Genomic DNA, 11,045 nt, shown 5'->3' on the forward strand with positions numbered 1-11,045 from the left:
ATGTTATGCTCTTAATTTTCTGCTTTAGAGGTGATTTTTATGATAAATTACCTTTGGTTTTTGGTGTTTGCTTATTGCTGCTCTTCCTGGTTGGTTTTTGGTTGATTGGTTTTTCTAGTTGGGATATTCCAGTTGGATTCTAAAATACAAATGTTTCAAATGTTTTATACATGTTTCATGTAATTTGATTATTTCTAAAATCTGAAGCACTTTCTTGGAGTTGTAATAGTAAGTGGCATCCCTACACTATCCAGCACTTACCCTACATATGCACTTACCTGGAGTTAGAATAGTTAGTGGCACCCCTACACTATCCAGCACTTGCCCTACTGAAGCACTTTCATGGATTTGGAATAGTAAGTGGCATCCCTACACTATCCAGCACTTACCCTACATATGCACTTACCTGGAGTTAGAATAGTAAGTGGCACCACTACACTATCCAGCACTTACCCTACTGATGCACTTTCCTGTAGTTAGAATAGTAAGTGGCACCCCTACACTATCCAGAACTTACCCTACTGAAGCACTTTCATGGAGTTGGAATAGTCAGTGGCACCCCTACACCATTCAGCTCTTACTCTACTGTGGCACTTTTATAGAGTTACAATAGAGTATTTACACTATCAAGGACTTACCTTAGTAATAATTGTAATTATTTGGATGTTTCTTTGTTGGTTTTGTCTGTTGATGTATATTCTCTGTTTGGCTCCTCTTTGGAGGGCCTCAAAAGATAATTTTCTGTATCTAAAATGAATTTAAATTTTTTTTGGTATAAATCAGAACTATTTTCAAGTAAATGATAACTGAGAAGTTCATAATCGATTTTTGCTTTCTGAAATAAATTCGTATATCTAATAATATTTAATAATTTACCTTTTTAAAATTATTTTTTTTTGTAGAAAATTGAAACGATGGTTTTTCGTAAACTTAGTTGGTTTATCTGTGTGAAGAAAATAAAAATATAGCTAAGGATTATTTTCTAGTAACGTTTGTGAAATATTTAGTCTCGTTTTTAGGTAAATTGTTGAAAAAAATACCTTAATATAAGTCGTCTTGAGATATGTTCATTAGTAGAAAACAAGCTTTTGATGAAAAGAAACTTATGTATGAGTGTCACTTCTTTGGAGAACTGTTATTAAAAAAAAAAAAAAATTATCTTTGCTTACAACAAGTTATCTGAATTTTCGGACATAATTACTGCCACATGAGATATTAATAACGTTTTCATAAAAATTAAATTTATTTTTACATTGGATTAGTGAGAGAATTTTGTTAATATAATCTGGTATTTTTTAAAATAATGGCTAATATGGTAATATTAACCGTGTTAATAAAATTAAAATGTTTAAGTTAAGTTGATTAAATGTTCAATATAAACATTCATTTACTTCATATTAAGTACTTACATGAATATCCGTGAATAAACGCTATAAAGTTGGCTACTGCTGATATGTAGTTCAAGAGGTCAGAGAGTCACCAGTTGACGTCTGCTTACTCTGGGAGTTGATAATCAACTGAATGTAAAATGGTGTCTTGCTTCTATTTATAAGTTTTACTCAATAGCATCAATAATTTTTTAATTTACACCGTTACACTTCTAATTTTATAGTAAGACTTATAGGTGTTGATTCCGATCCGGTAAAATGCGCTCCGAATCGTCGCACGGGGCGTTTTTTCCCCGAATGAATCGTATCCGTAGACGTCCCGTACGTACGATGAAGTACGATCCGTACTAGGTGCCGAACTCCGTACGAGTCGTACAGGACTCCGTACGACTCAAATCTCCGTACGAATCTCACTCGGAACCCGCTGTACGCGACATCGCGGCTAGTTTTTACGACCCAGCAAGTACGATTCGTATCGGGTACGCACCGTACGACCCTTTTCCTACGGAAGCTGAAAACAGTCGTAAACGCACAGTTCGCGCCGAAACAGGTACAGAACGCCCCCCCCGGCTACGGCACGTACCCCCCATGATCGCAGGGGTACGGCGCGTACCCCTGCGATCATGCGGGGTACGTGCCGTACACCCAGCGTACATGGGGTACGCATCGTACCCCATGTACGGTGGGTGTACGGCACGTACCCCATGTACGCTGGGTGTACGGCACGTACCCCGCATGATCGCAGGGGTACGCGCCGTACCCCTGCGATCATGGGGGGTACGTGTCGTACAGAGTGTAGGTGATCATGCGCTTTTCCGTACGAATCGACGTGTACCGTACGAATCGCGTCCAGGTCGGCCGATCGGGATCGGAATCGTCCGGTCGTACGGCGTCCGTACGAGTCGTACGGAAACGGCTCCGGATACGATTCGTACGGACGGGGATTTTACCGGATCGGAATCGACCCCATAATGTGGAAACGTTTAATTTAAAATGTTTGCTTATGAAGTGTTGTTTTGAGAATTTCGTTCCGTTCTTGGCATCCATTTTGAGACTTGTGTTTATGTTTAAGGTCAAGGAAATAGTTGATGGACTTCTTTGTTTAACTAAGTACTTAAAATGGCGGATTTATATAAGCAATATCTTTTCGTTGAAATGAAATGTTTTTTTTCATTTTCTTAATTAAGTTTCTATGTTTTAAAGACCGTTTTTAAACAAAGATAATATTTTCTTCAGTAAAATTGGCGATTTTTTATAAATGCGAGTACTAATTTTGTTACTCAAGTATTAATTTTGTTACTTGAGTATTCATTTTTTTTAAATCGGTAATTTCTGACTATTTCCGTGCAGTTTATCTCCACATTTTAAAACACTTCCCCACCCAAAACCCCTAATTTCCCTGCATCCCGTGACAGATTTTATATATAAAAAAACAAAACATTTTAATGCGTTGTAAAAGTATGCGTTGTAAGAGTATTCGTTGTAATAGTACTTTTCTATTACTTACTATATATCGCGTTGTAATAGTAGTCGTTGTAAAATATTGCGTTGTAGTATACAACGCGTTGTAAAAAATGCGTTGTAAAAGCATACGTTGTAATAGTATGAGTTGTAACGTCGTACATCCATTTTATATCGATATTAGTAATGTCGAAGTTTAAAATATCGATGTAAGCAATTTCGATGTTACTAATATCGATTTTTTAAATATTTTAGTGTATACTATTATATATTTATTATGTATTTAATTTAATTATATGTAATTTAATTAAATTTTGTATTTTAGTACTGTAGCGGGTTGTGGCTTTAAAGGGGAATAGGGTGGGAAGTAATTTAATTATGTTAAATGAATTATTAATTAGTAGGAATTAAAAATTAATAATTATTAATTGGTAATTATTTTTAATGAATTGGTAATTAATTTTAATTAATTGATTATTTGATAATTATGGTCTGTAGCGGGTTGTGGGTTTATAGGGGAATAGGGTGGGCAGTAATATAATTATGTTAATTTAATTAGGAATTAGGAGGAATTATAAATTAATTTTTAATAATTGGTAATTAATTTTAACTATTGGTATTTAATTTTAATTAATTGATTAATTGATAATTATGTGATGTAGTGGGTTGTGAGTTTATAGGGGAATAGGGTGGGAAGTAATTTAATTATGTTAAATTAATTAGGAATTAGTAGGAATTATAAATTATTTTTTAATAATTGGTAATTAATTTTAATTAATTGGTAATTAATTTTAATTAATTGATTAATCGATAATTATGTTCTGTAGTGAGTTGTGGGTTTATAGGGGAATAGGGTGGGAAGTAATTTAAATGTAATTAAGTCATTTTCTTTAATTATTTATTTTGTTAATTATCTACTTGTTAATTACTTATTAATTGTTAATTAAATACTATTAAACGGTATTTTTATAAATTCTTTAAATTACATATGTTTTGCTCATCATCTTTTTAATAATTATGTATTGGTATTTGTAAATGGTTTATATCTATTTATTAGTCAATATTTTTATTATTTAAAATAAAACATTTATTTATAAGTATGTTATTTTTACTCCTACACTATCCCACTTTTTCCCTACTGTTGAACGCTCTGGAGTGGGAATAGTAATGTATACCCCTACGCTATCCAACACTTTCCCTACTTTTGCACTCTCTGGAGTTGGAATAGTAATTGTTACCCCTATGCTATCGAACACTTTCCCTACTGTTGCGCTCTTTGGAGTTGGAATAGTAATTATTACCCCTACGCTATCCAACACTTTCCCTACTGTTGCACTCTCTGGAGTGGGAATAGTAATTTATACTCCTACGCTATCCAACATTTTCCCTACTGTTGCACTCTCTAGAGTGGGAATAGTAATTTATACCCCTACGCTATCCAACACTTTCCCTACTGTTGCACTCTCTGGAGTGGGAATAGTAATTTATACCCCTACGCTATACAACACTTTCCCTACTGTTGAACTCTCTGGAGTTGGATTAGTAAATGTTACCCCTACGCTATCCAACACTTTCCCTACTGTTGCACTCTCTGGAGTGGGAATAGTAATGTATACCCTTACGCTATCCAACACTTTCCCTACTGTTGCACTCTCTGGAGTGGGAATAGTAATTTATACCCCTACGCTATCCAACACTTTCCCTACTGTTGCACTCTCTGGAGTTGGAATAGTAATTGTTACCCCTATGCTATCCAACATTTACCCTACTTTTGCGCTCTTTGGAGTTGGAATAGTAATTATTTCCCCTACGCTATCCAACACTTTCCCTACAGTGGGAATTGTAATTATTACCCCTACGCTATCCAACACTTTCCCTACTGTTGCACTCTCTGGAGTGGGAATAGTAATTTATACCCCTACGCTATCCAACACTTTCCCTACTGTTGCACTCTCTGGAGTGGGAATAGTAATTTCTACCCTTACGCTATCCAACACTTTCCCTACTGTTTCACTCTCTGGAGTGGGAATAGTAATGTATACCCTTACGCTATCCAACACTTTCCCTACTGTTGCCCTCTCTGGAGTTGGAATAGTAATTGTTACCCCTACGCTATCCAACACGTTCCCTACTGTTGCGCTCTTTGGAGTTGGAATAGTAATTATTACCTCTACGCTATCCAACACTTTCCCTACTGTTCCACTCTCTGGAGTGGAAATATTAATTTATACCCCTACGCTATCCAACACTTTCCCTACTGTTGCACTCTCTGGAGTGGGAATAGTAATTTATACCCCTACGCTATCCAACACTTTCCCTACTGTTGCACTCTCTGGAGTGGGAATAGTAATGTATACCCTTACGCTATCCAACACTTTCCCTACTGTTGCACTCTCTGGAGTGGGAATAGTAATTTATACCCCTACGCTATACAACACTTTCCCTACTGTTGCGCTCTTTGGAGTTGGAATAGTAATTATTATCCCTACGCTATCCAACACTTTCCCTACTGTTGCACTCTCTGGAGTTGGAATAGTAATTGTTACCCCTATGCTATCCAACATTTCCCCTACTTTTGCGCTCTTTGGAGTTGGAATAGTAATTATTTCCCCTACGCTATCCAACACTTTCCCTACAGTGGGAATTGTAATTATTACCCATACGCTATCCAACACTTTCCCTACTGTTGCACTCTCTGGAGTGGGAATAGTAATTTATACCCCTACGCTATCCAACACTTTCCCTACTGTTGCACTCTCTGGAGTGGGAATAGTAATTTCTACCCCTACGCTATCCAACACTTTCCCTACTGTTTCACTCTCTGGAGTGGGAATAGTAATGTATACCCTTACGCTATCCAACACTTTTCCTACTGTTGCCCTCTCTGGAGTTGGAATAGTAATTGTTACCCCTACGCTATCCAACACTTCCCCTACTGTTGCGCTCTTTGGAGTTGGAATAGTAATTATTACCTCTACGCTATCCAACACTTTCCCTACTGTTGCACTCTCTGGAGTGGGAATAGTAATTCATACCCTTACGCTATCCAACACTTTCCCTACTGTTGCACAATCTGGAGTTGGAATAGTAATTGTTACCCCTACGCTATCCAACACTTTCCCTACTGTTGCACTCTCTGGAGTGGGAATAGTTTTTTTACCAGTACGCTATCCAAAATTTTAATATTTTTTTTATTAGTTTTACATAGTTATTAATTGTTATTTATATTATTATTTTATGTATATAAATGTATTTGTAATTTATTATGTTTTCATTTATTTATAATTTATTAAACTTATTCTTTTACAGTTTATATTAATTAAGTATATACTATGTATTATATTTATATTATAATAATTTTGTATTACATTATTTATTAATTTTAAATATTATAATATATTTTTAACTATGTTTATTATTTTTATAAGTATTATTTTGTTAATATTAAAAAAAAAAATTAAAAAAAAAGATATTTTCTAAAAAACGATATTTTTAACATCGATATATTTTTTTCGATATTTTTGTACTTACCTTGTTAGAGAAAGGATCCCGATATTATTGTCCTCGATATTTTTGTTGCGATATTTTGTTCCCTCGATATTTTAGTAGTCAATATTTTGTCATAGATTCATTTACGCACCAGCCAGACGATCATTTTGTTGGCTTTATCTCCCACATCGTACAATTTTCTCTGGATAACTAGCGCTTGCTCTCTCACCTTTTTTTCCTTTAGATCTTTTAATTATTGTTGTTTGAGTGTAAGTTGTTGCGTCACAGACTCGTCAACATTTCTCTTTTCCCATGATTCTTTCTCCAGTCGGCTTATTTCTATTTCAAGTTCTTCCACTTCTCTATTTTGTTCTTTTCTATGAATGCCTATTTGTGCCTGGGCGTATCCTCTAACCACTGCCTTGTAAGTCTCCCACAGAGTGGAGGCCGATTCCACCGAGCTCTCATTGTCTTGGAAGTAATGTGTAGTAAATATATGTACCTCTTATACAAATTGCTTTTTTCTCAAGTGCCATGGGTCTATTCTGTGAGGCAATGTGGTGTTTCTCGTTGGTCACTTTAACTGCACTGTGGCTGGGAATGGTCGGATATACCACTCACTTTGTGTGATGTACCAATATTCAAACATAATGATTTTGTAATGTGATATTTTTTATTACATTATTTTTTCAAACTTTCTTTTGCTCAGCTATTATTCTGAACTCACATATTTGAATGAAATAGTGTAGAAAAAAGAAAATTAGTGATATAAAGTATTTGCCTCAATTCACATAATTTGTTAAAGTGAAGAAGCCGCAATTTAATCCAGATGTTCTGGTTTCACATCATACAAATCAGCCACTAAATGGATATCTAGTTGTCTCTCCTTTTAATCCACAAATGGCACATTTTTAAACCTTTTTGTGCATGAGGGAATGAGGGAGAGCGAGGGTGGCAGGTTGGCAGGCTGAAGTCATAAGAAAGCTTGATCTGTTATGGGCTCAAGATTTCAACGGGACCTCAATCTAAGCCAGAATCAGGCTCCAGGCTCACACCTCGCTCGAGTTTTTTTTTTTTTTTTTATCCTCCAAATATTTATTGAGCACAGTGAGAAATGAACACAAGCAGATGGTGGTGCAACATTCTACTGGTCTTTCAATTCCTTAAGTCTTCGGATGGCAGATTTCACAGTCACTGCAGATGTGGTGTTGTAGGTCCAGGGACCTCCAGCAACGACTTTCATACAGGATCCACAATGCCAGATTCCACAGCTTTTCTCTTCCTCATGGTCTTGCCACAGAAGGAACACGTGTATTTAGCATGTTGACTGATTTCAATTTTCTTCACCATTTTTCTGAGTGAGGCTCCATAACAGGTACCATATTTACCCACAATCCTGACCTTCTTGGTGCGCTTGGCCATTTTGCTGCAGGAATCGAGCGGAAAGAAGGACCTCGCTCGAGTTTTCATCAGCCCATCTAACCATTCATGTCTTTCAGACACATTCTTGTGCTCAGGTAGATTCCAAAATAGAACAATATCCTTTGAAACAATGAATTATTTTTTCTTCCTGTTCTAAAGACTGTTTATATCATTAAATGAAAATTAATAATTGATGTAGAGTATTCGAATCCCATGTGTTGCATCGAATATCTCTATCGGGGAACCTTGTCATTTTACATATTCATTCCTAGCTCCCACATGGATTACTAGATTCTCCTTACCCTCTAAATAGATAGACTAAATACATGAATTGTATGATGAAGTATTTGAAGCAATTCTGAAAGGCTTAATACCAGCTCTCTCTTTTAAATAACTTGAAACTGTTTCTTCCAGAAAGTGACTTCATAATTGATGTTCAAGCCCTCATACTGTTGAATCTGGATGGTAGTAATCCCCTCTCCGTGTCCTCCCATACTCCACAGTGGCACCCATTAAGGGCATACTACATACCACACGATGTGTCCTCTAGTACCTGAAGAAATATGTCCACATTACTTCTATACTGATGGAACTTCATAAGCTTGCCTGGCCATCCGGCATCATCTTCAAAACCAGTTGTATCATTTACAAACCATCACAACCAGCATCACTGCTTATCTTGCAGACAAGCACACATTCTCTGGTGATACTCAAATACCCACAGCTGTGCTTAATTTGTGAAAAAACAAGTTCCAGAGCCCTTGTCAACAGCCTGCGCCATTCATTACCTCCACCAGTGCAGCCAATGACAGTACCTACCCAACTATTAGCCATCACAGTCTTGCAAGTGTGGCAATTCATACTATTCAAAAACTATATGAATGGCTGGGATGGCAGGTGTTAGTCAATGTTAATGTATATTGAATTAATAAACAGCTACTGTTGTGCTCATATCTAAAATAGGAAGACAGCACCACCATGCTGCAGTCTATCAAAAGCACCAATGCAGAACACCGCAAACCATTGTTTCAAATTAATCACTGACCAAAACCAGGACACCGTCACAATCCGGACTAAGAAGTGTAAAAAAGAAAAACAAATCAGACAGAACTTTCGATCTATCTATGCCCCCAGGAACTGGTACGGCATTCCCATATCCACCAGGAATACCTCAAAGCTGCTATAGTATAGGAAAGAATTGAAGATGCATCTTTTTAAAGAACGTAACATCACAATGCATTAACTGTCCATAAATCAGCTAACCTTCCTCTCACTCATTGACGTAATGCTTGTTGTTGACCCTGTACAGTGCTCAGCTGCCTTTTGGCTAGATTTTCACCACAGAAACACTACATACAGGCATCTTATGATAAATGCCTTCACACATCTATGTTAATGTGTGCAGAAAAATCAATTTTTATTAGAAAGGCCCAGAAGGTTTTTCAAAGGCAGCCATAAGAAGGGTAGGTTTATTACAAATATAACCATCTTTGCACCACCCAAGTTTGATTTATTGTTCTCAGAGAAGGCAACATTGCATTTTTGTTCAGTTCAGCTATGATTTGCTCAATGTGGAATAAACATTCTTACGTTCAGAGACACCAATATAAAATAATCTACCATAAAGTCTACCTTTATGGAAAGTAAAGCCAAGAGTGAAGTATCTCTGTATGGTGTTCTAGAACCTGCGAGAGGTAAAACAGTTTCACCCCTTATGGAGTGAAAAATGTGAATACCAAGTTACTATGGATTACCAGCTTTGGGATGAAATCTGAACTTAAATGGGAGTAAAAATACAGAAGATGCCATGAAAGAAAATTGTGGACGAAAGCCTTGCTACTACTAAAGCGTCACAAGAATTATATGAAGTACCAGTGTGGCTTTACAACCCACATGGAAGTCAGTATGCATAAACAGCGTTAATCCCAGAAATCCAGAAAACATCGGATTGTTCATTGATCAAAAGAACTGAGCACTGCTGCAAAACCCAGTATTGCCAATGACAGACAAAGTGCTTCTCTCAATCTTTTTGAATATCCTAGATAAAAAATATGCAACAAGTAAAACAGTTTAAACTGTTGAAAAGTGAAAAAATATAAAATACACTGTCATGTGGGGACGTATAAGGAACAGGCCATTTTGAAAATTCTTTAACAATTATACTTGCATAATGTGCAAAATACTCCTCAGATGTAAAAAAGGGTTTCTGAGGTAGCAAATATCCTGACTCACTGAATCGGTCTGTTGGCATCTGTAAATAAGCTTATTTAAATATACTTAATGCGATTCGGTAACGCGCTACCAAATCACAATTTGCATTAGCTATTCAGTATTTGGAAGGGGCGTGTTTAGAGCATCCCATCTAAATACCAATTCTCAGTATTATGTATTGATGTATTGTGAACGAATTCAAGTCTCAAAACATTCAATCAATCAATCAGGGGTTGGTAAAGTGCAGCTACTCATCCACTAGGGTCTCAAGGCGCTAGTGGGGGAGAGGAGCAGATCTGTTGATTGCTAGGGTCATCTGAAGTGCCTGGTCTTGAGGTCCTTGCTGAACTGGAGCAGTGTAGGGGCTTGCCAGAGGTAGAGGGGGAGGTCATTCCAGGCATTGGCTGCAAGGTAGGAGAAGGACTTTCCTCCTGTCCTTGCCTTGTAGATGTGTGAAATGGTGGCCAGAGGGAGATCAGCTGATCGGAGGTGCCTCTTGGGTAGGTGGAAGGAGAGGCAGTTCTTTACGTATGCTGGTCCAGTGTTGTGGAGGCCTTGTATGTGTGAGTGAGGAGCTTGAAGGTTATTCTTCTTTTGATGGGGAGCCAGTGAAGGTTGCAGAGGTGTTGGGTGATGGGGTTGCCACGGGGTGTATCTAGGATCAGTCTGGCCGCAGCGTTATGGATGGTCTGGAGTTTGCGAAGTAGTTTCTTGTTGATTCTGACATAGAGAGCATTGCCATAGTTGAGTCTGCTACTAATGAGGGTTGCCTGAGGCACAGGGTCAAGACTGATTTGCATATAGCTGGGTATGAACTGAGGTGGTGAAGTGAACTAAAGAATGATGATGGATTCAACCCAGGTCTGTGACTCGGGGTGAGTGTCTGAAAGTTTCAGGGCTCGGTCCATCATCTCCTTGTGCTTGCTCCAATAAAGGGACACCACAACAAACCAGATAAAAGTCAGCATTGTGTGAAATTTGGAATCAATTGCAAATGAATACACTGCAGTACTACAATTTTGACAGATGGCCAAAGTATACTCAGTTTCTGCAAATGAAGGGTCAAGTGTTCTA

The 11,045-nt window shown here is 37.3% G+C and overlaps 1 pseudogene; it reads right to left on the reverse strand.

Moving 5' to 3' along the window:
• Positions 1-7,403: 7,403 nt before the first annotated feature.
• On the reverse strand, positions 7,404-7,783 carry LOC144791264 (large ribosomal subunit protein eL43 pseudogene; annotated as a pseudogene).
• Positions 7,784-11,045: the final 3,262 nt, after the last annotated feature.

The sequence above is a fragment of the Lissotriton helveticus genome, chromosome 11 (genome assembly GCF_964261635.1).
Source record: "Lissotriton helveticus chromosome 11, aLisHel1.1, whole genome shotgun sequence".
Taxonomy (NCBI): domain Eukaryota; kingdom Metazoa; phylum Chordata; class Amphibia; order Caudata; family Salamandridae; genus Lissotriton; species Lissotriton helveticus.